Consider the following 27,399-nt stretch of genomic DNA (forward strand, 5'->3'; position numbering starts at 1 on the left):
GTCAGGGAAAAAATTACCTGAGTTATTATTTGCTGAGTTCCCTCTTTGTGACAGACATTGTGCTAGATGTTGAATATACATGATATCATTTAGCCTGGTCAATAACTTCATGCAGAATTCAATAGTTTCGCTTTTTTAAAAAAGCAAATTAAAAAAAAAATTAAATTCCAGAAGTTTAACTAAAATAGCTGAGTCACCCTGGAAGTAAAGTCTTCAAGGAGACTCGAACTCAGAGTGGTAATTCAAAGGCTGTGTTCTCCTTCCAACACCACACAGTTCAAGGAGGTAGACAGATTGTTAAGCCAGGAAGCCCACTGCAAAACTTTCACCATCCCTGAATTAAACATAGCACTTCATTCCACTATAAACATGGACCAGTAGTCACTAGTAGCCTCAGGTATTCAGGCAATTTTAACTTTACCTCCAAAGAAACCTCAGATATTTTAATATCACAGGATAGTTGTTGCAGAGAACTTAAAATATTATTTGTGTTCATCACCACTATGAAGTTATGAAATCATCAAGTCTGTGGACTAGATCTTGTTTTTAATTCGTTAATAGAGCCTATCACTACTTTTTAAAAATTTTGATGAATGCCTTTCTGTACTATCTGTTTTCTTTGAACTTTTAAGTGTTTGATTTGATGCACTAAAAATGCTATTCTGGGGGCATCCAACTCTTGGTGTTGGCTCAGGTCATGATCTCAGAGCATGAGATGGAGCCCCATGATGTGAGGAGTCTGCTTGAGATTCTCTCCTCCTCTCCCTATGCCCCTCCTGCTCATGCTCACCATTTCCCTGTCAAATAAATAAATCTTTAAAAAATAAAAACAAAAATACTATTTTGTCAAGGGACTGACCCAAAGACTTCACAAGACTGCCCCAAATTTCACAGCACTAACAAGATAAAGAACACCTATCTAAAGCCATATAATTAGAAATATTTGAATAAATAATGACATACATATTGGTTTTGTTTATTGTATTTTGACGGAGCTAAGACATTAGTTCTACTAGTCAATGATCCCCAATCTGGGCATCCCATATTTCTCACATAGTTCCTCATAATATATACTCCATGAAAGGATCTCTTTTGGTTAACTTAGCAAATTAGCTTTTCACACTTGCATCATCAGAAGAAACTCCATTGTTCTCTGCTACGCCACCTGTTCCTAGATACTCACCTTACACAAGGCAGGACTGCAATGGGACGTCAGGGACACCCGGAAAGATTCTGTTCCCTTCTTCTTTCCTCCTCCACCAGATTTATGTTAATTATGGGTACCTCTGATCTCTTTAGGAATTTAGGGTTTAGGAGAGCCCTTCTAAATTTTTCGTATCATTATTAGAGGTGAGAATCTATAGTCAAGTGTCCTCTAGGAGGATGATTAATATTTACACAGAGGTATAAAAAACACACCGTTTCCCCAAGGAAAGTTTTAATAGGAGAACTATGCAATCAGCAAGAAGTATCAAGAAGGGAGGGAAAAGAGCACAGCAAGAGAAAAAAGGTACCAAGGTCTTTCTCACAATTTTGCCCTGAACTTCAGTGATTCATTTCATTCTAGTTCCAATTTCCAGTTCCTCGGTTTCCCATTTGCCAAACAGGAGTAGTAATATGTGCTTGCCACTCAGGTACTGGCCGTGCAGTGAAGACTACCAGCCTCCCGGGCATCCAGTGCTTTGCAGTCAGTCAAGCAAATGTCACATGCACAGTCAGTGATGGCTAAAACCAGCTCTTCCTTATGATGGATGTCACCATGGCCTGTCCTTTCCTGCTAATAATGTAGTTCTTCAATCTCTAGGCTTCCCACAACACAGGAAGACTGCAATTACATGTGTTTTTAGGCTGACTCATTTTCTAATGGTAACAATCAGTATTTAAGTTAATTAGGAAGATTCTTTTGATGTCCTTTATTTCATTCACAATTAGTCTCCTGATTTTTTTTTTTTTTAAATAAACTCTCAGCCAGTGATGGGAGGAGAAGGAATCATTTTACTATCCTCAACTTCATCTGCTTTCAGAGACTTGCTCATCCTCTGGCTAGTTCTCACTTGAAGCGCCTAAACAGAGTTTGAATTACTCTGAGCTGACTCTGATAATGGAATTCTGAATCCAGGTCTAGAACGGGTGCTTGATGTGAGAAAGGTCAAAAGCTCCAGAATGCTCTCTCTCTGTTTGGGGGCAATTCCCTGTTTTAAGCTGAATTTCCAGACTCTAACACCTTGGCACAGATGACTTTAGCCATTAGCGCAACTTTAGGACCTAAGGGAATGGACAAAGAGATGGGTAAAATTAGATGAGATGCAAAGCTTGCAGATTCTGCTAGAGAAGTGCGAGGTGAGGGGTGCTCTTCAGGAAACAGCAGGGATAGGAGGGCCCTACAAAGGTCTGCAAAAGAGGTGAGCCCAGCCCTCCCAAACAAAGTCTTCAGTGTTTTAACCACTGGCTTTTTCATCAAATGACTGCTGTTCCCGCAGCTTGAAACAAGAGAATGTAGAACATTAGTCTCCAGATGAATGTTTTTTCTAACAGGTCACAGAGGCAGAATTAGGGGCTGTCAATGGCAACCTGGACAAAGAGGATGAGTGTGGTCAGTAGCCAAAGCCAAGGTCAGACTACTCATAAATTCTCTAGGATGGCCTGTGACTGGAATTCATTCAGTCATTCACTCCACATTTAAGGCAAATCCACGCAAGCTACAGAGAATCTGAAGGAGTGATCCTTCCGCTGAAGGTACTCACCACCTTGGGTGGGAATGAAATGTTCCGACCACTCACAGACACTGACGGAACTGGGGTGAGACTCCGTGAGTGAGATATTATAGGGCATGGTAAATGGGGCTCAGCAAAAGCACGCCACTGAGCCCTCAGCAGGAAGCTCCATTTCTATTTAAAGATAACACCACAGATGGAGATCACTATCTTGTGTGTGCGGATGTGGCTGACAAAACAATAAATGGTCTCCTCTTCATTGCCTGCACATGAAGACTGGCATTTGGTTTACAGCTGCAGAAACTGCTTGCTATTCCAGATGTCTGGGGCTCCATTACACTACTTCACACACAATTACATACTGCTCCAACACAAACACAGGGCACCATCCCCACCCCCACGTTGATAAAGCTGTGAACATCTTCTTTCTCTTCTTTGCTTGGTGAAATCCTATTCATCCTTCAACACCCAGTTGAGCCATGACTGCTACTGTGATGCCTCTATCACTAAAAGTCATCCCTCCTCAGTCACCACATTTGCCTCTTATCTCTACTGCAGCACTGATACAGCATTCGGTTATGTTGTTTCTTCAAGTGCTTATCTCTCCAAAGAGTAATCATTATTTTTCAAGCATTTAGAATGGTTTCTGACAAGGCCAAATGTCGATTGATGAATGGATAAAGAAGATATGGTATGTATATACAATGGAATATTACTCTGCTATCAAGAAGAATGAAATCTTGCCATTCGCAATGAGGTGGATGGAGCTAGACTGTATTAGGCTAAGTGAAACAAGTCAGTCAGAGAAAGACAATTACCATATGATTTCACTCATGCATGGAATTTAAAAAACAAAACAGATGAACATATGGGAATGGGGGAGAAAAGAAAAGGAGAGAGGGAAACAGACCATAAGATACTCTTAAGGGTAGAAAGCAAACTGACAATTGATTGAGGGAGATGGGCAGGAGATGCCCTAAATGGGTGCTGGGTATTAAGGAGGGCACTTAATAAGTGATGAATCACTAAATTCTTCTCCTGAAACCAATATTGCACTATAAGCTAACTAAATAGAATTTAAATAAAAATTTGAAAAAAAAAAAAGAATAGTTCCTAACAAATAAATCACTGATAACTTAATGAAGAAATTAATAGCCTACTCTGATAAAATTGTTTTTCAGGGTGTCTGGGTGGCTAAGTTGTTAAGAGACCAGCTCTTGAGTTCTGCTCGAGTCATGATCTCTCAGGGTCATGAGATCGAGCCCTACATTGGGCTCCAAGCTCAGGAAGGAGTCTGCTTGAGAGTCTCTCTCCCTCTCCCTTTGCCTCTGTTTCTCTCCCTTATTTATTCCATCTCTTCCTCTCTCTCTAAAATAAATAAATAAATCTTTAAAGGAATTGTTTTTCAGCAAGAATTTAGTCCTGGCATACCAACTGTCCTACAACATATTTGGATGATCTGAACTTGTCATTTGAAGCCATCATTGTAGCTCAGAGATGAAGCTAAAATAAAGGATAAGAGGTTGGGTGCATGTTTGTTTCATGAAGAAGTCTCAGAGTTCTTTGAAAAAATAAGACAGAGTTTCTCCCCTATAGACCTCCGGTTTGCTCTATAATTTGATTTACTCATGGTCGCAGACTCAATCTTAAAGACAGAGCAAGACCACTCTGAGCTTGATTCAGGTCAATGAGAGCAGCATCAGTAATAGCCCTCATCATCTCGAACTTGAACCAATCACTACTTCAAAGCAAGAGAGAAATTCAAGTCTTCGTCAGTCCTTGTCAAACATTACTGACCACTCTAGATATCCACCCCTGTACTCCATCATTAGCTGGTGCAATGCTAAGCACTTACACCTGGAAAGGATCTGGTAATCACCTGTTCTGACTCACCCCCCAAAGTAGGAACATTTTCTATTCCATTTAGAGCAGATGGTCACCAACATCTGCTTAAAAACGTCTACAGCCAAGAAGCTCCTTCCTCTGTGAGGTATCTATGTAACTCTGAACAACTGTAGAGATTAATGAGCAAATACCCAGGAAGCACATAGTACCTGGCACCAGTAATTGCTCAGTACGTGTGACTGACATTATTTATCATTATCTACTCTCAAACCCCTTTTATTTCACTGACAATCCCTTCTTTTAAGGTATGAAACAATGTACAAGTGAGCAAAATGTTATGTCTAGTACACTTTGGTTTATGTAAAATATAAAGAACCTACATATATGTATTATGATGTATGTGTGTGTGTGTAACGATGCTTACAAAGCTTTCATTTATTTTTTATTTATTTGCTCACAAAGCTTCTTGAAGGAGTCCCCAGCTGCCACTGCCGATGATACCCATTGTGAGAAACCAAATGCCCACATCAAAGATTCTGTCTCCAGTCCTTTGATGCCAGAAAGGTGCTGAGCTCTGTGTCAAAGGTGAGATAAAAAGCCCTCCCACCAGTCTTATGCTATACATTGTCACCTGGACCTTGAAGCAATATGTCTATATCCAGAGCCCTACAGAATCCATCATTCATCTAAGCTGACCCAAGACACCGGGCATGGTGCCATCTTCCTATCTCCAACTTTTCCAAAGCTCAGCTACTAACTTCATTTGGAGAAAATGAATACACACAAAATATGTGCACAAGAGTAAGAAACTATTTCTGTATTGGTAAATTTAGAAATTATCTAAAGGGCATCGTATTCAGAGATACAGCTTTGGCTAGAACATAAACACCTTTCAACACTGTCACACAGAGCAGTTTAGTTACTGAGAGCCATAGCTCTCAAACATACACTTTTCTCATTATGGGCAAAGCTCTGTAATTATAAAACCAACTACCCCAGTCCTGCGGTTTCCCTAAGAAAAGAACTCTTCTGCTAAAGATGTCTTCAAGTCTCCAGTTCAAACTTTGAAATGACAGGTTGGTTTTGTCCTCACCTTCTACCTTTGCCATTCAGCTCTAAACTCTTAGACTGAAGGGTCAAGTTTCAATCAGAACTTATATCCTGGGTATTTAGGTTGGGAAACGGTATATTAGCTTTACCATCCAGTCATCTAAAATTTATTCATTAATTCATTAAGTAACATTTTGAGTACCTGTTTTGCATGAACCATATACGCTCACTACTGCGTTCCCCTGGATATATTTCCATTTACAGAATACCCCTATGAAGTGTGGGAAATCATGAAGAGTGCTCTTCCTGACAATTCCATGAACATTCTGTTTGGCTTATTTTTCATGACCATGGGATTTTTCTCTGAATTTGGGACAGAAATCAATGCAAAGGTGTGGTATGTCTAGTATGTTACTATTCTGTAAGAGGAAAAGACTATACATAAGCATGTGCTCATATAGACATGAAATACGTCTGAAAGGAATAGTGTTAGTGATGCTGCTGAGGAGAGAAAGTAGATAGCTTAGTGAAAAGGTAACATCCTATGTGATAAGAAAAAAACAAAGTAAAATCCTGTTTCTGCCCTTGAAGCCTGAAGAAGCAAATACTAAAAAGCAAGTACATGCTTATCACTGTATGTTCTACACTTTTTCAATCTCTATGTCCAAGTATGGAGCATTCAAAAAATCATAAACATTGCATAACACGGACATAATCTCAGTAAGTTTAGAATTAACTTTTGAATAAAAAAATTCTGAGGTCATCTCTTTCTTGACATAGCAATTCTTAGATTTTTCTTTTCTCTCCTATCAGTAACAAGTCCTATCTCCCACCCACCAGACAAATTACCAACTCCTCACTTACTGTAATTAACTGAGTGTATTACTTTCCTATTGCCAATGTAAAAAGTTACCACAATGTCTCAAAACAACACAAATTTATTATCTTATGGTTCTAGAGGTCAGAAGTCTGGCAGGCTAAAATAAAAAGGTAGCAGATTTGCAATTCTTTCTTGAGGTTCTAGGGGAAGAATCCATTTCTTTGTCCTTTCCACTTCTAGAAGGTGCCCACAATTATAGGCTTGTGACCCGTTATAATCTGTAAAGCCTACAATGGTGTCAGTCAAAACTTTTTCATATTTCATGACTCTAATGATGACACTTTTGACTCCCAATACCACTTCTAAAGAACCTTTATGATTACATTGGGCCCAGCCAAATAATTCAGGATTATCTCCTAATTTTAAGGTCAGCTCATTAGGAAAATTGATTCCAGGAGCACCTGGATGTTCTGTCACTTAAGTGTCTGCCTGCAGCTCAGGTCATGGATCCGGGGGTCTTGGGATCGAGCCCTGCATCAGGCTCCCTGCTCAGTGGGGATCTTGCTTCTCCCTCTCTCCCCTGATCGTGCGCTATCTTTCGCTCTCTCTCTCTCAAATAAATAAATAAAATATATTTTTAAAAAAATCTTGATTCCATCTGCAACCTTGTAACAACATATGCACAGGCTCTAAGATTAGGACACAGACATCTTTGGGTGGCCACTATTCTGCCTACCACAGTAAACAGTAAATAGGTTACATAGCTAGCTAGCTAGATACCTACATACATACATTAATACATACATACGGTTTCTGAAGAGATATAGCCTCTTCCATGGGATGACTTTTAAGTTATAAAATGTAACAGTCAAAGTCCTTGTCTGAAACAGGTGCTGTTGAAGTCCTCTGGCGCTGTTGGGAGACATTCCAAGACAAATGAGGAAGTAGCTGATATAGGCTATTAATACATGCTCTGCAACCTGACTTCCTGGTTTCAAATCCCAGGTCTACCAGTTAGACAGTGTGACTTGCACCTCAGTTTCCTCATTCATAGAAGGAAGTCAGTATTAGTACCTCTATCATAGGATTGCTGTAAGGCTTATACAAGTTGCTACCATTTAGAACAGTGCCAGCACATGATAAGTACTCCATATGCTACTTAGTTTAACTTGATTCACACTTCCATGACTCAGAGTACTCACAAAGGAATCCCTGCCAAGACCCAGAAACGTTCAGCCCCAGAGCGAAAATCCTGTCTCTGTCCTAGGAGTATTGAGAAGAAAATATTGATGGTGTTTTGGGGCTTCTGGGTGGCTCAGCAATTGAGCCTTCAGCTCAAATCATGATCCCAGGGTCCTGGAATGGAGCCCCGCATGGGGTTCCCTCCTCCACAGAAAGCCTGTTCTCCCTCTGCTACTCCCCCTGCTTGTGTTCCCTCTCTTGTTATCTCTGTCAAAAAAAAAGAAAAGAAAAAGAAAATATTGACGGTGTTTTAAAATCCACCTTGCCATCTAGGTTTTCCCTTTTTCCTTTTGATTTTAAAAAGGAGAGTTAAAAAAACAGCCTGTCCAATAGAATATCAGGTCAGACCCTGTTGAGCCTACTGGCTTCTACTACGGGTTACATGGATTGAGCTAGACAGTCTTTGCCCTCAAGGAAATTGCCACATAATGGGTTGGCAGAACAAACAAAGATAGAACATAATTAAGCAAATTTAACAAAAAGTTAATTTCTATTGCCCCAGATAAGCTGAATCTAATAAAGTAAAGGGAGTGGCTCTCCACTTTGTTCTGTTTGGCCCCCAATGTCCCAAATCTAAAAGGTCTGTATAGCAATTCTCATTGCTAACACCAAAGAAACAGAATGCAAGTGTCAATCAAAGTACCTACTTTTTTTAAAATTTTATTTATTTATTTGAGAAAGAGAAAGTGAGAGAGAGCATGAGAGGGGAGAAGGTCAGACGGAGAAGCAGACCCATTGAGCTGGGAGCCCAATGCGGGACTCGATCCCGGAACTCCAGGATCATGACCTGAGCCGAAGGCAGTTGCTTAACCAACTGAGACACCCAGGCACCCCAAAGTACCTACTTTAAACTGTAACCACACAATTGGACCAAACTATCTTTCATCAGTCTCTCAGTAAATTTTTCCTCTAGTTTCTAGGGACTGTTTCCAGGAAATCACTAAAAAGATAGCTAATTCATCCCTCTGGACTCATTATGCTAAAGTATTATCGAATGCACAAAGCTCAAAGACAATTGCAAGAGCCCATGGTATCTTAGTTCGACAACTAAACACTCTTTAAAACATAAAGATTACACTGAAAACCGTATGGAGTTTTACTATTAGAATGTTGTAACAGCCTATCCTCATTTCTGTAAAATTACTGCCAAATTGGAATCAGTAAATCTCTCTTTATCCTCCTTTCGAGTACTTTGGCAGTCACTCCAGCATATAATTTAAAGTACTAAGAAAACTGATAATACCTGAATGTCAACACCATGGAAGGGGAGAGCATATTTGCTGTTTTGTACTTCATCATGATTGCCAAATGAAATTCAATTTTATACTGTCAAATACAGTGATTTCTCTCAATGTGATAAGCTATGTTAACTAATGATCTAAGGAGATATTAAATATTGCCTGCTAAGTATACTACTATAATCTGATTAAATCCAGTCTTCAGCCAATCCATAATTTTCATTACCCCTATGAAAATGTTCTGGACTAGGATCTTTTAAGTTTCCTGTAAGCAAAATGAAATTTCCTTTGAGGTGAATAATGTAGCCTGAATCTATGAAATAAATGTTTGGTAAAATTTGTCTATAGCTCCATTTACAAATATCAAAGTTATAAAGCATATTAGTTGGTAATATCACATTTATTGGCATTTATGTTATATCGGCTTATAAGCACCTTTTTTGAAAGTTTTTATTTATTTTTATTATTACTTTTAAGTAGGCTCTACCCCCAGAGTGGAGCTCAATGCGGGGCTTGAACTCGTGACCCTGAGATCAAGACCTGATCTGAGATCAAGGGTCTGTTGCTTAACCAACTGAGACACCCAGGTGCCCCAAATTACAAGCACTTTTAAGTGAAAAACACCTTTCCTCTTTGCTCAGAAATTGTCCAACTCTCCTGGTTCAGTGAGGAGAGAAGCAAAGCTTTATCAAAGAGGTTAAGAGTTTAAACCAAATGGGATACTGTGTAATCACAGCAGAAGCCTCATTCTGACTGTTTTTTTGTTTTGTTTTGTTTTGTTTTGTTTTGTTTTGTTTTGTTTTGCAGGGTGGGGTGGTGGGGTGGGGTCAACTTATTTGGTCAAAGGGAGTTTTTGATTAAATTAAAAAAATTTTTAAATAACACCTGAATCTCTGCGTTCATTCAAGAAACATTAAACATCACCACAAAGCATTAGATACTATTCTAAGAACTAGGGATACGTACCTGAGGGACATGGCCAAAGAGAGGCATTATCAGGATTCCAAACATCAGGCAATGGCTAAAAGTGGGTGCTTGAGAGCAGCCGAAATGTCTGCTGAAGAAAAAAAGTGCCATATTCCAGGCGTAGGGCCCAGCCAACTAATTTTTTAAAAGACAGAATGATGCTTCAAAGAACTGCTGTCAAAAATAATTACAAATTAATAAAAAAATTTCTGAAAACAAGGAGAAGATGCACAGCAGACCAGACAAGCTCAAGAAGAAAGTGGTCAGCAAATAAAAAATAAAGAATGGGTGCAAAGAAACCCAGAGCAGAAACTTCTGGTGATGAATGAGACTCTCTGGAAAACTACATCTGATGACTTGGAGTGTATCAGTCTCATCTGACTGTGTTTATAAAAAGGAAAAAAATGATGAACTTGGGATCGTTTCCCCTCATATTGCAATCAATAGAAACTTCCTTTTTGCAATGAGACTTTAAACAATTAGGGAAACATTTTGGTTTCCAGCTAATGGGTTTAATAGTGATTGCCGTTTCAGGAAAAGCACTTCATCCAATTGTAGACATGCCAAAGGTGGAAGAGAGGGGAGCAGAAGCAGCATAAACTGTACTAAAGGCCCTCACAGCTGGCTTTGAGTCACTGAGAAAATAATATCCTTCCTCTAATAATCCCTTAAAGACTTGGGTTTGCTTTCGTTCGGGAGGAGAATGTGCTGGCCTAAGAACAACTGTTGTTTCAGCACTTGAGCATCAGGGAGCTAGATGTTCTATTTATTGTACCAATGCCAGGCATTCCTAAGTAATATGTGAGCTGACCTTGAGAAAATACACATATAGTGGAGGTTCAAATACAGAGAGACCAGTTTCTAGTTAATGGCGGTGTCAAACCTCCCACATTTTTTCCTTCTGTTCATCATCCTAGGGTCTCTAAATATTTTCTTGTTCCCTCACTCTTCACTGGGGACCAAAGCTGGGCAGAGAAAGGACACATACCTTGGCCATAGACATCTTGAGCACCATAAGTAATCTGTAAGTTTGGAGCCTGCTTTTCCAGAATTAACCACCGCATTTGCCTCCACCAGACCATATTGTTCTAAATGTACTGAATTTATGATCTTGCTTTATGTAGGCATCAATATTAAAGTCAACCTACAAACACAGGTATATAAAAATTTGCCATAAATACTGATGTTAATATGATATAGGAGGATGATAATTAAGACTGGATTAAATATAATGGATTTATATTCATGAATTAAAAATAATTGGCATTGAACCAATAAAGCCTACTTATGCATTATGTATTCACTAAGCTAATTTCTTGTTTAGTTCCTTAACAAAATATCCAAGTGTCCTCTCAATTTTGTGTCATTGGATTATGCCATTTGCTGTGCAAACTGTACTTTTAATTAGTGTAAGAACTCCTGTAGTGTGAAATTGAACGTTTTGAAAAGCAACATGTAATACACAATTCCCCTTTAGGATATTCTATCAAGTAGGAATAGTTTCAGCTGCAAGTAATAGAAAACTTGACTAGTGGTCTTAAACCAAAGGGACATTACTTAACAAAAAGACCAGAGAAAAGCCATCCCAATGTTGAATCAGTGGCTCAATGATGTCACCAAGTATGCAGGTTCCTTCAAATTTTCTGTTCAACCATCCTTGGTATGCATTCAGTATTTTTCTTCAAGGTATAACTCTCAAAGCATCTTGTTCACATATAACATCAAAGAACAGTAGGATTTTCCTGGGGCACCTGGGTGGCTCAGTCGTTAAGTGTCTGCCTTCAGCTCAGGTCATGATCCCAGGGTTCTGGGATTGAGCCCCGCACTGGGCTCCCTGCTCAGTGGGAAGCCTGCTTCTCCCTATCCCACTACTGCTTGTGTTTTTCTCTCTCTGTGTCTCTCTCTCTGTGTCAAATAAATACATAAAATCTTTAGAAAAATTACAGTAGGACTTTCCCAACTTCCTAATGTATTACTTAAAGATTATTTTCCAGAACAGGTTCGTGTGCCCACTCAAACAAGTCACTGGCAAGGAACAACAAGACTGTCATTACTGCTTTACACCAAATGTGACTTACACCCAGGAGCTTGGTACATTGGCATGGCAGGTAAGCCACCAAGGGAGTTCACCCTATATATGGCCCCTCTGAAGCCAAGCATTTAATGCAGGTCCTTCTATGCAACTAAATGGTGATATTCTAACTCTTGCACACTAGAATCAAAGCTGAAAAGATGCTTACTGGCTTGGGCATTGGAGTGTCCCCACTGATTTATCTCCAAGTCAGGAGGTCCTCTCTTTTGCATGGAGAGGCAACAGCTCTAATGTCAACAGTAGGAAACAAATGCTACTGTCTCCCATCCCCAGCTAGGATTTGACAAGGATGAGAGGGGAAGCAAAGAGACAAGGAGTGAAGAGCATCTTCATTTTTGCAGATGGAAATGGAAAAAATTATGAAATCTTAGGTCTAAAACTTTCAGCAAGAACCCAAGATAACATTTTCTTCTACTAACTGCCCTGGGAAGACTACAGGAACTTTGAAGTAAGGATCAGAACACTGCTTCAACTCTGCAATCAAAGAGCTTAGGAATGACATCTACCCTCATCACCGTAAATCATCTTTACGTAAGTAATGGGTCAAATTTCTGGGTTAAACAATACTGTTTAACTACTAAATATACATATATTGCAAAGTAATTCAAAATTTATGCCAGAGCATAAATCTGGCATTTTGGCCTATTAAGAAAGAGCTTTCTAGATTTGTCATCAGAATGTACTAAAGGGAAAGAAAACAAAATATGAAATTAAAGCCATAATCAGCTTAAGTGGAAACAATACTATCTGTTCATGATTGCCATTCCCATCATCAGCTGAATTAGCAAAATCCCAGACCGCATGACTCCAAGCTTCAAATGACTTAGGACTTATAGTAATGCTGTGTAATGGAAGGAAGACAGGTGGTTCACCAAGGTGGCCAGTGGTGAGCCTTTAGAAAAGCCGCTTCAACTTTATGGGTCTTGATTTCCTTATCTATAAAATTATAAAAACAAAGTCCACGCTATAGGGTTGGAATGGGACCAAGTCAAATAAAGGGTTCTTGTTTATTATCATATTGATATATCAGGTTAAGTTCCTTTTATTTATTTTTTAGTTTTTAGTTTCTTGAGAGAGAGAGAATTTTAAGCAGGCTCTATGCCCAGCCAGGAACCCTACCTGGGGCTCAGTCTCATCACCCTAAAATCATGAGATGAACAGAAATCAAGAGTTGGAAGCTTAACTGACTGAACCACCTAGGCAACTCCAGGTTACATTCTTTTTAGGAACATCTTAAATATATGGGACACTAAAGAAAACAAATATGTGGTGGGGGGGAAAGCCAAGAAAAGAATCCTTGTGCGATGCACTGTTCTGCCAATATATTTTTTCCAGCACAGTGGTTTTTATCCAGACAGTCATAGTGTCCCATAGGACCTGTTAGCTACAAATTACAGATATTTCATATATGTCAAGAAACTGAAGAACGAAAATGAGATGAAATCCCAATGCAAGTCTATATGCCAAATGTGATTAGAAAAATTTTGACATTAAAGCCTGATAGTCAAAATAAATCTCTGAAGTTTAAGCATACGCTTAAGGAATTTACATATTAAGCCATTTGGCATTTCATTTTCTTGTCCTTTTCGCACATCAACTGGGATATAATTGACACATTGTAGGAAAAAGAAATGAACAAACGCTCTTGCCATTTGCTATGTCTCTGTTATTTTCTAACTTTGTCTTTATCTGAGTTATCTCTGTAACACACACACACACACACACACACACACTTGTGGACTACGGAGGCAGGCATTCATTTACAGAGAGTGGCCAGAGGGCATCTGGATGGCTCTGACTGTACAGCGTGCGACTCTTGGTCTTGGGGTTGTAGTTGCAAGGTCCACATTTGGTGTAGAGATTATTTTTAAAAAAAAGAGAGAGAAGGCCAGGAAGCCAGATCACACTAAGAGAGGTGAGTTGCAAAGTAATTCATCAACAGTTTCCCCTCCGGCTGTAAAGCCCTCTAGGGTGTATGGGTATGTGTGTTTAGCCAATATGCTCTCATTTTCCTACTTTCCTCCTTAAGTGCTACCTCAGGGTTTATTTTAGTCTGCAAGAGATTAGGCAGGTAGGGAGGGAAGATAATTTCCAATATAAGATGCCAGTTCCCTATATCCATAGGCTATCCTCCTAGTGCCACCATTGCTGAACACTGTCTCTGCTTTATTTCTCTGGTTGGGAATTTACATACCACGTTCCTCCCCTTCTCAAAACTGAAAGGTCTTCTCTAAGCTACTAGTTCACTTATTATCTGCAACTGATCCTTAACAGACATCTTCAGAATCAAATTTTCATTTTCTCCCATTTTTAATGATAAACCACATACAGTTCTACTATTTTGACTTTGTTTCTCAACTTCCTGCTTTTTCCCTGATTAGAGGCATGAGTTCCTTAATGAAGTTCGTTTTCTCATTCTCATTCTTAAACACTATGTGTACTTGTGGTGATATCTCTTCCCTTGTTGACTTCAAATTAGATTTTTTTTAATTAGGCAGGCACCCTCTAGATATGTACCCTTGAGAACAGATGGGTGCCAAAGTCTGCAATGTACACAAAAAAAATTTCAAGAGACAGTTATTATATATATTTTCTTAGGATCCCAGAAATTGATATTAAGAAGGCATTAGGTTCAACTGCTTTATAGAACACCCACCCCAATCTATAACATGTTAGAGTAAATGGGGAAATTCAAAAGACATATTTACAGAGCATATATATATACAAGATAATGTAAATCATCCACAAAAGACAACTGATCCTAAATTATGGATGATTCTACTTTTTTAAATGGTCACACCCTTCAAGTGATGGTTTTCCACTGAGAAGAAATGTAAAGAGAAGAAAATGCATCTCTTTCTTTCTTCCTCTCTTTTTTTTTCACCTAGAGAAAATAAGGAAGCAAAGAAGTTTGTCAACAGATTGAATCTCTTCAGGCAATTCTGTTTAAAGGTAATGAGATTGTTTAGATTGTTTCAGATGCTCCTGAGCAGAAAGAATAAGGGAACCTTTGGCTCATACCCACTTTCCCAAGCTGCTGCCTTTGATTCTACGAGAAGAGACTTTTCAACTCCACAAACTGCATGAACTACCTATGCTGTGCCAGGCCCTAAGCTAGGGTTTGGGAAGAATAATACATAGTCACATCTCTAATGAGTTCCCAGCTTGGAAGGAGAAACAAACATATGAAATAATAATTAAAATACCATGTGCTGAGAAGTGTAATAGAAGTACAGGCAAGTACAGGCAAAGTGTTCAGGGCTCATAGACAGTTCTTCCAGCTGGCATCAGGGAAGGCTTCCCGGAGGCAGTGGCATATTACAGAGAATAAAGAATAAAGAACAAAATGTATACCAACGAGTCCTCGTTCTCCCTCCTAGTTTCCCCAGAAGGATTCTGTAGAGAGAAGCCCAACAGCATATTTCTGTAGCATGAATCACGAGAGTGCTAGGCAATTGTCACCCCAATAGCATTTCTAAGGAAAGCAATTAACTAGCAATTTTCCTTTATTATTTCACTCATTCACATAATTAAATATTCTCAACATACTTATTTCATAGTACTTTATGAAGAACGATAACACTATCTACTATATACTAATGATAATATAATTGGGCACCAGTTTCACATGCTTTGATGTACCCTTTCAAAAAATTATCTTAAAATGCAAGTTTAATGTGAGGTTAAGATTGCCCTCTTTTCTCCCAAGACGCTAGTGCATGTCTTTATTTCACATGGGTAATATGCTAAAGGCTTGCTTAAATTATTGCAGTTTTCAAGGAAAATTTAAAGGTTTATATGAATATATTTGGGTGAGCCTGGTGGTGGGTATTATGGAGGGCACGTATTGCATGGAACACAGGGTATGGTGCATAAACAATGAATTTTGGAACACTGAAAAGAAATAAAATAAAATAAAATGGAAAAAAAAAAAGACCAGTACTAAAGCTAACCAAAAAAAAATAAAAAATAAAAAAAATAAAATGTCACTGGTCCCTCAAAATCACTCCCAAGGGATTTTGTCAGTTTTTCCGTTTTGTTTTCCAATATATGATTACTGTCATTGTGCTGCATTTATTATACTGTATAGACCTTCACACATATATATACACATACCTATGTACAAAACTTCTGTATGTTTTATATATACAAACATATACATATATGCTTATATAGATGATGCATAAATATAATAAAAAGTCCCTTAACCTTGCCTCAGATCTCATCTCTAGGTCTTACAAATATCGAAAGCTATTTTTCCTCAATCCCTTTCCTGAGGTCTTCATGTGCCAAGATAAAAATGTTCAACCCTAGATATGGTTTCCTTAGAGTTATGGACTATGAGGCTCATCCTAACTCCACTACTGGACCCTCTGTATATGACTTTAAGTCCACTTTTCTCAAAGTAAGGAGGCGTACATTTGTTTCATTTACTTTCCCCATTATTTGTGCAGTTTCAGGCCATGTTGACACCTAGTTCAGAGCAGCAGAGCAAGACTAATAATAAAACAAACTGGTCCCAGTTAATAATTATACATACAGCTTGGCCCTTTCTATCCTAGTATCTTTTATGAGAGTTTTCTTTGAAAGTGAATACCTCTTGCTTTTTGAGGCAGATCAAAGCCAATTTTTGGTGTGCTCCATATTTCAAGAGATGTCTTAACATTTCCAGTAATACTATTTCCCTTATATATATTCTTGTTTTCAATGCATTTTTGTAACTAGCTTCCTAATTATGCCCACAAAATGTGGGCATGATCAGGTGAAGCAATTTAAGATACAAACCCCTTGAAAGTCAGGAGATAAGCTTTAATAGCTATATTAAAGTCCGTGTTATAGGAGGAGTCAAGATGGCGGAGAAGTAGCAGGCTGAGACTACTTCAGGTAGCGGGAGATCAGCTAAATAGCTTATCTAAAGATTGCAAACACCTACAAATCCAACGGGAGATCGAAGAGAAGAAGAACAGCAATTCTAGAAACAGAAAATCAACCACTATCTGAAAGGTAGGACTGGCGGAGAAGTGAATCCAAAGCAACTGGAAGATAGACCATGGGGGGAGGGGCCGGCTCCCGGCGAGCAGCAGAGCAACGGAGCACAAAATCAGGACATTTAAAAGTCTGTTCCGCTGAGGGACATCGCTCCAGAGGCTTAACTGGGGTGAAGCCCAGGCGGGGTCAGCGCGGCCTCAGGTCCCGCAGGGTCGCAGAAGGATCGGGGGTGTCTGAGTGTCGCAGAGCTTACCGGTATTAGAACGGGGAAGCCGGCTACAGAGACAGAGCCGAGGAGTGACTCTCAGCTCGGGGTTGCCTTGAACCGGTCGCAGGCTCGGTCAGCTCGGAGCGTGGCCGGAGGCCAGGGTGACGGGAGTCATTGGGCGCTGTTCTCTGAGGGCTCACTGAGGAGTGGGGCCCCGGGCTCTCGGCTCCTCCGGGCCAGAGACCGGGAGGCCGCCATCTTCATTCCCGTCCTCCGGAACTCTACGGAAAGCGCTCAGGGAACAAAAGCTCCCGAAAGCAAACCCAGCAAACCCGAGCAGATGACTCAGCCCGGCCCCGGGTAAGGGCGGTGCAACTCCACCTGGGGCAAAGACGCTTGAGAATCACTACAACAGGCCCCTCCCCCAGAAGATCAACGAGAAACCCAGCCAGGACCAAGTTCACCTACCAAGGAGTGCAGTTTCAATACCAAGGAGAGCGGCAGAATTCCAGAGGAGAAGAAAGCAAAGCACGGAACTCATGGCTTTCTCCCCATGATTCTTTAGCCTTGCAGTTAATTTAATTTTTTTTTTCTTTTTAAATTTTTTTTCTCTTCTTCTGCTAAATGTTTTTAACTTTTACCATTTTCTTTTTTAACGTTTTTTAAATAGTTTATCTAATATATATATTTTTTTTCCTTTTTATATTTTTTATCGGCTTTCTTTTTTTAATAGTTTCTTTTTTTTTTTTCTTTCTGAACCCCTTTTTATCCCCTTTCTCCCCCCTCACGATTTGGGATCTCTTCTGATTTGGCTAAAGCATATTTTCCTGGGGTTGTTGCCACCCTTTTAGTATTTTACTTGCTCCTTCATATACTCTTATCTGGAAAAAATGACAAGGCGGAAAAATTCACAACAAAAAAAAAAGAACAAGAGGCAGTACCAAAGGCTAGGGACCTAATCAATACAGACATTGGTAATATGTCAGATATAGAGTTCAGAATGACGATTCTCAAGGTTCTAGCCGGGCTTGAAAAAGGCATGGAAGATATTAAAGCAACCCTCTCTGGAGATATAAAAGCCCTTTCTGGAGAAATAAAAGAACTAAAATCTAACCAAGTTGAAATCAAAAAAGCTATTAATGAGGTGCAATCAAAAATGGAGGCTCTCACTGCTAGGATAAATGAGGCAGAAGAAAGAATTAGCGATATAGAAGACCAAATGACAGAGAATAAAGAAGCTGAGCAAAAGAGGGACAAACAGCTACTGGACCACGAGGGGAGAATTCGAGAGATAAGTGACACCATAAGACGAAACAACATTAGAATAATTGGGATTCCAGAAGAAGAGGAAACAGAGAGGGGAGTAGAAGGTATGTTGGAGAGAATTATTGGAGAGAATTTCCCCAATATGGCAAAAGGAACAAGCATCAAAATCCAGGAGGTTCAGAGAACCCCCCTCAAAACCAATAGGAATAGGTCCACACCCCGTCACCTAATAGTAAAATTTACAAGTCTTAGTGACAAAGAAAAGATCCTGAAAGCAGCCCGGGAAAAGAAGTCTGTAACGTACAATGGTAAAATTATTAGATTGGCAGCAGACTTATCCACAGAGACCTGGCAGGCCAGAAAGAGCTGGCATGATATATTCAGAGTACTAAATGAGAAAAACATGCAGCCAAGAATACTATATCCAGCTAGGCTATCATTGAAAATAGAAGGAGAGATTAAAAGCTTCCAGAACAAAAACTGAAAGAATTTGCAAATACCAAACCAGCTCTACAGGAAATATTGAAAGGGGTCCTCTAAGCAAAGAGAGAGCCTAAAAGTAGTAGATCAGAAAGAAACAGAGACAATATACAATAACAGTCACCTTACAGGCAATACAATGGCACTAAATTCATATCTCTCAATACTTACCCTGAATGTTAATGGGCTAAATGCCCCAATCAAAAGACAAAGGGTATCAGAATGGATAAAAAAACAAAACCCATCTATATGTTGCCTACAAGAAACTCATCTTAAACCCGAAGACACCTCCAGGTTTAAAGTGAGGGGGTGGAAAAGAATTTACCATGCTAATGGACATCAGAAGAAAGCACGAGTGGCAATCCTTATATCAGATCAATTAGATTTTAAGCCAAAGACTATAATAAGAGATGAGGAAGGAAACTATATCATACTCAAAGGAACTATCCAACAAGAAGATCTAACAATTTTAAATATCTATGCCCCTAACGTGGGAGCAGCCAACTATATAAACCAATTAATAACAAAATCAAAGAAACACATCGACAATAATACAATAATAGTAGGGGATTTTAACACTCCCCTCACTGAAATGGACAGATCATCCGAGCAAAAGATCAACAAGGAAATAAAGGCCTTAAATGACACACTGGACCAGATGGACATCACAGATATATTCAGAACATTTCATCCCAAAGCAACAGAATACACATTCTTCTCTAGTGCACATGGAACATTCTCCAGAATAGATCACATTCTTGGTCCTAAATCAAGTCTCAACCGGTATCAAAAGATTGGGATCATTCCCTGCATATTTTCAGACCACAATGCTCTAAAGCTAGAACTCAATAACAAGAGGAAATTTGGAAAGAACCCAAATACATGGAGACGAAACAGCATCCTTCTAAAGAATGAATGGGTCAACCAGGAAATTAAAGAAGAATTGAAAAAATTTATGGAAACAAATGATAATGAAAACACAATGGTTCAGAATCTGTGGGACACAACAAAGGCAGTCCTGAGAGGAAAATATATAGCGGTACAAGCCTTTCTCAAGAAACAAGAAAGGGGCGCCTGGGTGGCTCAGTGGGTTAAGCCGCTGCCTTCGGCTCAGGTCATGATCTCAGGGTCCTGGGATCAAGTCCCGCATCGGGCTCTCTGCTCAGCAGGGAGCCTGCTTCCCTCTCTCTCTCTCTCTCTGCCTGCCTCTCCGTGTACTTGTGATCTCTCTCTGTCAAATAAATAAATAAAATCTTAAAAAAAAAAAAAGAAACAAGAAAGGTCTCAGGTACACAACCTAACCCTACACCTAAAGGAGCTGGAGAAAGAACAAGAAAGAAACCCTAAACCCAGCAGGAGAAGAGAAATCATAAAGATCAGAGCAGAAATCAATGAAATAGAAACCAAAAAAACAATAGAACAAATCAACAAAACTAGGAGCTGGTTCTTTGAAAGAATTAATAAGATTGATAAACCCCTGGCCAGACTTATCAAAAAGAAAAGAGAAAGGACCCAAATAAATAAAATCATGAATGAAAGAGGAGAGATCACAACGAACACCAAAGAAATAAAGACAATTATAAGAACATACTATGAGCAACTCTACGCCAACAAATTTGACAATCTGGAAGAAATGGATGCACTCCTAGAGACATATAAACTACCACAACTGAACCAGGAAGAAACGGAAAGCCTGAACAGACCCATAACCAGTAAGGAGATTGAAACAGTCATCAAAAATCTCCAAACAAACAAAAGCCCAGGGCCAGATGGCTTCCCGGGGGAATTCTACCAAACATTTAAAGAAGAACTAATTCCTATTCTCCTGAAACTGTTCCAAAAAATAGAAATAGAAGGAAAACTTCCAAACTCATTTTATGAGGCCAGCATCACCTTGATCCCAAAACCAGACAAGGATCCCATCAAAAAAGAGAACTACAGACCAATATCCTTGATGAATACAGATGCAAAAATTCTCGCCAAAATACTAGCCAATAGGATTCAACAGTACATTAAAAGGATTATTCACCATGACCAAGTGGGATTTATTCCAGGGCTGCAAGGTTGGTTCAACATCCGCAAATCAATCAATGTGATACAACACATTAATAAAAGAAAGAACAAGAACCATATGATACTCTCCATAGATGCTGAAAAAGCATTTGACAAAGTACAGCATCCCTTCCTGATCAAAACTTCAAAGTGTAGGGATAGACGGCACATACCTCAATATTATCAAAGCCATCTATGAAAAACCCACCGCAAATATCATTCTCAATGGAGAAAAACTGAAAGCTTTTCCACTAAGGTCAGGAACACGGCAGGGATGTCCATTAGCACCACTGCTCTTCAACATAGTACTAGAAGTCCTAGCCTCAGCAATCAGACAACAAAAGGAAATTAAAGGCATCCAAATCGGCAAAGAAGAAGTCAAACTATCACTCTTTGCAGATGATATGATACTATATGTGGAAAACCCAAAAGACTCCACTCCAAAACTGCTAGAACTTGTACAGGAATTCAGTAAAGTGTCAGGATATAAAATCAATGCACAGAAATCAGTTGCATTTCTCTACACCAACAACAAGACAGAAGAAAGAGAAATTAAGGAGTCCACCCCATTTACAATTGCACCCAAAACTATAAGATACCTAGGAATAAACCTAACCAAAGAGACTAAGAATCTATACACAGAAAACTATAAAGTACTCATGAAAGAAATTGAGGAAGACACAAAGAAATGGAAAAATGTTCCATGCTCCTGGATTGGAAGAATAAATATTGTGAAAATGTCTATGCTACCTAAAGCAATCTACACATTTAGTGCAATTCCTATCAAAGTACCATCCATTTTTTTCAAAGAAATGGAACAAATAATCCTAAAATTTATATGGAACCAGAAAAGACCTCAAATAGCCAAAGGAATATTGAAAAAGAAAGCCAAAGTCGGTGGCATCACAATTCCGGACTTCAAGCTCTATTACAAAGCTGTCATCATCAAGACAGCATGGTACTGGCACAAAAACAGACACATAGATCAATGGAACAGAATAGAGAGCCCAGAAATAGACCCTCAACTCTATGGTCAACTCATCTTCGACAAAGCAGGAAAGAATGTCCAATGGAAAAAAGACAGCCTCTTCAATAAATGGTGTTGGGAAAATTGGACAGCCACATGCAGAAAAATAAAATTGGATCATTTCCTTACACCACACATGAAAATAGACTCAAAATGGATGAAGGATCTCAATGTGAGAAAGGAATCCATCAAAATCCTTGAGGAGAACACAGGCAGCAACCTCTTTGACCTCAGCCGCAGCAACATCTTCCTAGGAACATCACCAAAGGCAAGGGAAGCAAGGGCAAAAATGAACTATTGGGATTTTATCAAGATCAAAAGCTTTTGCACAGCAAAGGAAACAGTGAACAAAACCAAAAGACAACTGACAGAATGGGAGAAGATATTTGCAAATGACATATCAGATAAAGGGCTAGTGTCCAAAATCTATAAAGAACTTAGCAAACTCAACACCCAAAGAACAAATAATCCAATCAAGAAATGGGCAGAGGACATGAACAGACATTTCTGCAAAGAAGACATCCAGATGGCCAACAGACACATGAAAAAGTGCTCCATATCACTCGGCATCAGGGAAATACAAATCAAAACCACCATGAGATATCACCTCACACCAGTCAGAATGGCTAAAATGAACAAGTCAGGAAATGACAGATGCTGGCGAGGATGCGGAGAAAGGGGAACCCTCCTACACTGTTGGTGGGAATGCAAGCTGGTGCAACCACTCTGGAAAACAGCATGGAGGTTCCTCAAAATGTTGAAAATAGAACTACCCTATGACCCAGCAATTGCACTGCTGGGTATTTACCCTAAAGATACAAACGTAGTGATCCGAAGGGGCACGTGCACCTGAATGTTTATAGCAGCAATGTCTACAATAGCCAAACTATGGAAAGAACCTAGATGTCCATCAACAGACGAATGGATAAAGAAGATGTGGTATATATACACAATGGAATACTATGCAGCCATCAAAAGAAATGAAATCTTGCCATTTGCGACGACGTGGATGGAACTAGAGGGTATCATGCTTAGCGAAATAAGTCAATCGGAGAAAGACAACTATCATATGATCTCCCTGATATGAGGGAGAGGAGATGCAACATGGGGGGTTAAGGGGGTAGGAGAAGAATAAATGAAACAAGATGGGATTGGGAGGGAGACAAACCATAAGTGACTCTTAATCTCACAAAACAAACTGAGGGTTGATGGGGGGAGGGGGGTTGGGAGAGGGGGGGTGGGGTTATGGATATTGGGGAGGGTATGTGCTATGGTGAGTGCTGTGAAGTGTGTAAACCTGGCGATTCGCAGACCTGTACCCCTGGGGATAAAAATATATGTTTATAAAAAATAAAATTTAAAAAAAAAAAGTCCGTCTTATAATAACTTCTAAACCATGACATGGTCACATTTGGAGGAAAGCAAAGCCAAGGATTTGCCTTACGTGGTGATCAGTCTTTTGTAGGACTGAGAGCAAAGTCTCCCCGACTCCTCGCTCATCAAAACACACTGCGTCTCTCCTTTTCATATGCATACCTTGTGCACAGAATTATAACTCCCGTGCTATGCCAAAGTTCATGTGCTGCTTTCTTCTAGTTTGCAAACACAACAAGACAGTTGACTCCACAGTTCTCTTAAGCTGGCTTTGGTCTCAAGCAAGCTGGCCAGGGTTGTGCTGAAAACCTTCTGCTGAGATTTTTTTTTTTTATTTGTTTTGGGCACAATTATCATTAAGGTCGATGCATAACTACCTATCCAAGCAAGTCATTTATCTGTGCAGTGCCTTAACAAAAATTAGGTTGTATCATTCTTTAAATACCTCATTACTCAGTGCTGCTGATGCTCCTTTGTCATTAACCATAAACCACCTGGGATTTTCCAGCTCTGCTGTATATCCCTGGTTGCCTTGCAAGAATGGAGGCACAGAAGCATAATTAAAGACCTATTTATTAATGTCATACATAAGTGTGGGGTGTACACTTTACAGAACATTTTGTCTTAAGAGAGGAAGTCGGTTTTTCCAAAAGCTTAATTCACATGCTTCCATGGTTTTGAACACTAACCATCCAGCATGAACGCTGAGATATGACAAACATGATTTCTGAGAATGCTTTCTCTGTTTTTGCCATAAATATGCTAATTGCTTTTTTAAAAAAAAGAATGTAAAAAGGAAAAATGTCAAACATGAAAGATTTACCATCAATCCCAAATCAGAATGAAAGCTTTGCTTTCATTAAAAAGGATTTCTACATAACAGTTAATATTTTAGCATTCCTCTCCCCCTCACCATTCACCATTTCTCAACTCCTTCACAATATCCCTTATTTTCTTATGTTTCTCATTGTTAAGAGAAACAGCAGAATGAACAATTCTCCTGTTTACTTCTGTAGAACACTAAGGTTCCAGGAGGTGGACAGAGAAATCATTTTTTTTTTTTTCTATTTGACAGAGAGAGAGATCACAAGTAGGCAGAGAGGCAGCCAGAGAAAGGGGAGGAAGCAGGCTCCCCACTGAGCAGAGAGCCCAACTCGGGGCTCCATCCCAGGTCATGATCTGAGCCGAAGGCAGAAGCTTTAACCCACTGAGTACCCAGGTGCCCCCAGAATTCATTTTTTTTTAAAGATGTATTTATTTGAAAGGAAGGAGAGAGAGTCTTAAGCAGACTTCGTGCTGAGCACAGAGCCAGATGTAGGGCTTGATCTCACAACCCTGAGACCACAGCCTGAACCGAAAGCAAAAGTCAGATGCTTAACCAACCTCACCTTCCAGCCGCTCCCAGAGACATCTTTTTAAATCAAATCTGGATGGTTTTAAGACTTTCATAAGGTGGGACAATTCATGGACTGATTTTTCTCAGTGGAATGTGTTTGCTCCACACATTTTTCTTAAAGATTTGACATATCTGTTGTTCATTTACACTAGAATTTGGTACAAGATGGTATTTATTGAATAAGATGATATTCTTAGTTGTTTTAAGCTGAATATAACAATGGTTCATCATAATCTACAGAGTTGAGTATGACTTTCAGGAGTTCTGTTACATGAGCCAGTTTGAGTTTCTAAATTTTCTTCCAGCTTCCAGTTCCTCCCAGAATCATCTTCCTAAAGGACCTCTAATCTCATTCCTCTAGGAGAACCTTGAACAGGCTTGCTATTATTTGTTGCACAAAATCCAAACATCTGAGCAGAGACCAGGGGTCCTTTCAGCTATACTATAGTGCATTGATTTTACAAAAACAAAAACAAACTTTCCCTATTTTGTTTTTTACAAAAACAAACTTTTCCCTATTTTACACCATAGGGCTTGATATGCACGTGTGTGGTGTGTGTGTGTTTAGAGTCAATTCACACAATACACACTCGGGAGGGGCATTTTCACTCATAATACAATGTATACCTGGAATCTATATGACTTATTTTTGCAAAGAAGCCATGTTTAATTACATATTATATTCTGAACCAAGAAACTTATACGAAATAAATTACATACCTACAGTAATAGGTGAGAAAATGCTGCTGAAGATATATACCCTAGTACTCCTGGACATAACAAAATTATCCTACAGGTCAAATAAGACACATGACCAAATAGTGTAATTGTAGATCATCTAAGGGACTGATGCCTATATAGCACATAGGAGCACTCTATTTCATAATATTTGATCTAAAATTAATATGTAGGGGCACCTGGGTGGCTCAGTTGGTTTAGCACCTGCCTTCAGCTCGGATCATGATCTCAGGGTCCTAGAATCAAGCCTCATAGCAACCTGCTCAGTGGGAAGTCTGCTTCTCCCTCTCCCTCTGCTGCTCCTCCTACTTCTGGCTTCTCTTTGTCTCTATCAAATAAATAAATTTTAAAAATCTTTTTAAATTTTTAAAAAGTAAAATTAATATGCAGGCTATAACAAACACTAAATTGCTTTAATTTGTACATTTATTTATAGTTGTTTAATTCAAAACAGTAATATTTATATCCTAAACATTTAGAAATACTTAGTTGAATAATGTGGAGTGCTCCAGTCTCTCTAAGAAAGCTGTCCAAAGAAAATTAGATGGGTGTCTTTTCTTACAATAAATGTCTTTGGTGTGCAGTAGTGTTTCAACTCATTCTAGTTCCTTCAGAAATATTTTCAGACAGATACGTCAGTATGTTTTCATAGGCATTGTTATTTCCCTTGCTGAAAAGCATTTTTTTCTTTAAATAAGGACTGTTCCACTATCTCTGCATTTTGCTTTGTTTAGCAGGAACTAAAAATTTTTTAAGAAATGGGTTCCATTCGGGGCACCTGGGTGGCTCAGTGGGTTAAAGCCTCTGCCTTCAGCTCAGGTCATGATCTCAGGGTCCTGGGATGGAGCCCCGCATCAGGCTCTCTACTCAGCAAGAAGCCTGTTTCCCTTTCTCTCTCTCTGCCTGTCTCTCTGCCTACTTGTGATCTCTGTCCATCAAATAAATAAATAAAATCTTAAAAAAAAAAAAAGAAAGAATGAAATGGGTTCCATTCAGCATTTTTTGACAGTAGTCAGAGAGGGGTAATCTTTAAAGACTCACATTTTTCAATTTGTCTTTAGTATAGACAGCTTAAAAATGATTTTAAACTACTTCATATCTCTTACGGGAACCTCAAAACAACATCATTTAAGTGTTACCTTCATTTGAACAAGAGAGGAACAGTAATTTATGATTTCATTAAATAAGAGTTAGGGAAAGATCAGATCTTTGGGGAGGTAAGGTACATTCAGCAGGAGTCTACCTTTTATCACAATTCAGCTTTAATATCAGAGCCATTAGTTCAACTACCTTTTTTCAGTTGCACCTTTGGGAATACCAGGATGAAACCAAGGATGAGCTCATAAATTGTACGACTTTGGAAAACTGGCAGCATCTAATAAAGCTGAACTTACGCAAATCTTATGACCTAGCAATTCCACTCCAAAGTGTACCTCCAACTCAAAGACATACATCTATTCACCAAAGACATGCCCTTGCATATTCACAAACTATTCATAAAGACCACAAATATAAAAATACCCAAATTCCATCAATAGTAAAATTAATAAATACTGCCTATTTACACATTATTCAGAAATGAGACTGAATGATTAGCACCTATATGTAACATGATGACTCTCACTAACATAATGTTGAATGGAAGACGTCAGATCCAAGAGTACATGGTGAATAATATCTTTAATATGACCAAAACGTGATTGAAAGTATAAAAACAGGCAAAAGTAGTCTATGCTGTTAGAAGTCAACATCATAGGGGCATCTGGGTGGCCCAGTCAGCTAAGCAATGGACTCTTGGTTTCATCTCAAGTCATGATCTCATGGTCCTGAAATTGAGCCCCATGTCGGGTTCCATACAACTGAGTCTGCTTGAGATTCTGTCACTCTCCCTCTGCCCCTCCC

The 27,399-nt window shown here is 39.1% G+C and overlaps 1 long non-coding RNA gene across 1 annotated transcript in view; it reads right to left on the reverse strand.

The window, feature by feature from the left end:
- Positions 1–27,399, reverse strand: part of LOC125099938 (uncharacterized) — a 99,793-nt gene that overhangs the window by 3,963 nt on the left and 68,431 nt on the right. The window contains exon 3 of the long non-coding RNA XR_007127403.1: positions 9,876–9,963. This is a non-coding gene — a long non-coding RNA (uncharacterized LOC125099938). The remainder of the gene's footprint in view (positions 1–9,875; positions 9,964–27,399) is intronic.

Source organism: Lutra lutra, chromosome 5, assembly GCF_902655055.1.
Source record: "Lutra lutra chromosome 5, mLutLut1.2, whole genome shotgun sequence".
Classification (NCBI taxonomy): Eukaryota; Metazoa; Chordata; class Mammalia; order Carnivora; family Mustelidae; genus Lutra; species Lutra lutra.